Raw genomic sequence first — 3,049 nt, forward strand, 5'->3', positions numbered from 1 at the left:
AGACAACTCCCAGTATGCATACCAATCCGAATCATGCCATTGTAGCTCGACCTTTTGACTCGTCATCATGTTTTACCCTTTTCATTCGCGCGCAATCACATTAAGCCCATTATCTTGACACGCACATAGCAGAGTAGTCGGTTAGTGACTATGATCCTTCTCATGGAGTTCTGGCACAATATGTGGTATACTCCTTAGCACTCAGTTGTAGATTGTGGGGAATCGGACAATAGTCCTTCCTACCAAGTTCAGTACCAGATGACTTCTGAACCAATCAACAATGAGTTTTTAAATTCTTTGTATTTGAGATTTGCGACCGTTAGGTTAAATGATCTTGTGAGGATCACCTTACTTAGTAGGCACATTTCTTATTATGGTTAAGCACATAATTATTATTATGAGGATCATACACTTATATTCATCGACTCTCTGCGTAGTTTGTATCTAAGACGGTGCCGACTGCTAGAATAAACTACTAAGGGGTTACTTCAAAAAAATAAAGTCGATGGTTTCGGTATAACGGGTATTCAAATCGGTTACGCATACTTGGGGGTTTTAGAGTGTTGGGACAATAAGGGTATTGACTTGAATCAATTTCTATGCGTTGAGTGTTCGAGTAGCTTTGTATTTCTCAAACGTGTGGGGTATGTGTTTATCGTTAAAGAGCAAAATTTTTGTTATGGCTCAAGAAAATGGAAGAAATTGAAATAACTACGGAATTATAAAGATAAGACTTGAAATTCCATAAATATTCTTTATTGAATTAGAAAAAACATTACAAGGAAGGGAAATAAACTAAAAGGAAAGGAAATAAACTAAAAGGAAATAAAACTAAAGCAAGTAATACGACTCCCCCAGACTTAGATGATGCAATGAGAACTACTCCTCAGTGCATAAGAACTACTCCTCAGTGTTGCGGTTGCGTGAACTGCTTGCGCCTCTTGTACGAACACGGCGACGTCTATCAGTAGGAGAGCCATTCACACGAATGTTAAGATCATGCAATTGTGTAGCAATTTCAGTGTATTGGCCTTCGTTCCTAATAGCATAGTCACGGTGCTCCTGTTGCATCTCTCGAATAAGCCTCAGTGTTTCATTTTGATTTGTCTGCATAGCTTGAAATAGGTGGTCTTGTCGTTGAATTGCAGCATACATGGCTTCAAGAGTGATAGGCGGAGGGTTGTTTTGAGGAGGTTGGTTGTCATCAGCTTGTCCTTGGTTGAGTTCTTCTTCGTTTGCGTCCACAGGTTCATTAGGATGTTCAGGTTGGTTATCTTGAGGATTGTCTTCAATAAGCCTCCAACGTTGAACATAACGGATGTTGATTCTTTCGGGGCACGGAAGGATGACATAAGGAATCAGAACTTTGTTGACGACCAAAGTGTATCGGCCATCATGGCGGGGTGAAACCAAGTGGGAGTCACGGCAATAAGTGAGGTCGAGTGATTGAGCAGGTAGCATGAGATGAGAGAGTGAGAGGAGATCATCACCAAGACCTAAAGCACATGCCAAGGTGGTAATAAGTCCGCCAAACAAAAAGGGGTTTGTAGCGGGGGCGTTGACACAGCCTTGGATATGTTGGAGCATGAAAGGTGCGGCATTGAAACGGATATTGTTAAGCGCACAGTAGAGGAAAAATAGTTCGTGTTGGTTTACCTTATGGTTGTTGGATCTCGCAAAAATAGTGTGCCCCAAAACACGTTGAAAATAACGTATAGCGGGGTTTTGAATGTGAGAAGCATGTAGAGCCCTCCAACCAGTAGGAACTTTGCCAGTGAGATTAAACCACAGGTCGAAAGCATGTTGCTCCCATGAACGACCATTGAGTTCTTGAAAGATAGTGCGGAGAGCATTTGGTGACGTATTAAAGTGCAAGTACGTAGCCACTACTTCTTGATCCAAAGTATATTCACGGTTGAACATCCGAAATTGGATGCTACCGGTTGAGAGAGGTTGATTAGAAGGAGTGTCGTAGTTGAAAGAACTCAAGAACTCTAAGACGAGCGGCTCATAAGTTGGTACGGGTTCGGTACAAAGATGGTGTAGGCTAGATTTAGTGAGTAAACGGGTGACACCATCAATGAGGCCTAGAGTTTCTAGACATTCGGTGTTCACAAATTTTGTGGGGAACGACCGAACGTTCATAGAAAGCGAGGTATTTGGTTCTTTGAGCATCATTGTCGTCTTCTCGGAAAATAATATTTGAAAGGTCGGGAGGTGGTCTCTCAGGACGCACACTACGGATGATTGAACGTGGAGGCATGGTGAGTTTGAAAATGGAAAATAGAAATGAGAGTAGAATGGTAGAAAATGGTGTGAAGGTTGTGAAAAGTAAGAGTGGTGGTGGTGTGGTTTTATAGTGAGGTTTGAGAATGGTGTGGTTAATGGAGAATTAAAATGGATTAATGGTGGTGTTTGAAGTTTGAATGGAATAAAAGATTGGGAAATGATGAAGAATTAAGAGGTGAATGATGGAGGATGAATGATGTTTATGGTGTGTAAATGGAATAAATAGGGGAAGAATGAGGAAGAATGAATTTTGAAATTCAAATTCAAAATTCAAGAGGGAATAAGGATGGTCTTTTTGCGTGGTTAAATGGTACAGACTGCTGGCCTTGGGAGACGCGCGTCTCAGGCAGTCAGTCTGTTGGGGGACAAGGCATAGAGACGTGCGTCTCCTGTCCTTTGCATGCTGAGGTCTGGTCCCACAGAGGTGGAGACGTGCGTCTCCTAGCTTAGGGAGGTGATCTCCACGCATGCAATGGTCAAGACAGGTTCTGACAGATAACAATAAGTATGGAATAAAAGTTCAGAACAGTGTCATTTTTTTTTCGTACTATAAACAGCAAAAATAATGGTAACCAGAAATATATGGCAGTTTAATAGTAATGCAGTAAAACACAGTAGCAGTAATAAATTGAATATTGCATTTAGAATTAAACCGGTACTGAGTGTTAGCAGGAGCAGAATGTAAAAGTGCAGAAAATTAAATTCTAAACTAGGAATATGAAATTACTAAGACTAGAAATAAAATCTAATAATCTAAACG

The sequence above is a fragment of the Vicia villosa genome, linkage group LG3, assembly GCF_029867415.1.
Source record: "Vicia villosa cultivar HV-30 ecotype Madison, WI linkage group LG3, Vvil1.0, whole genome shotgun sequence".
NCBI classification, from domain to species: domain Eukaryota; kingdom Viridiplantae; phylum Streptophyta; class Magnoliopsida; order Fabales; family Fabaceae; genus Vicia; species Vicia villosa.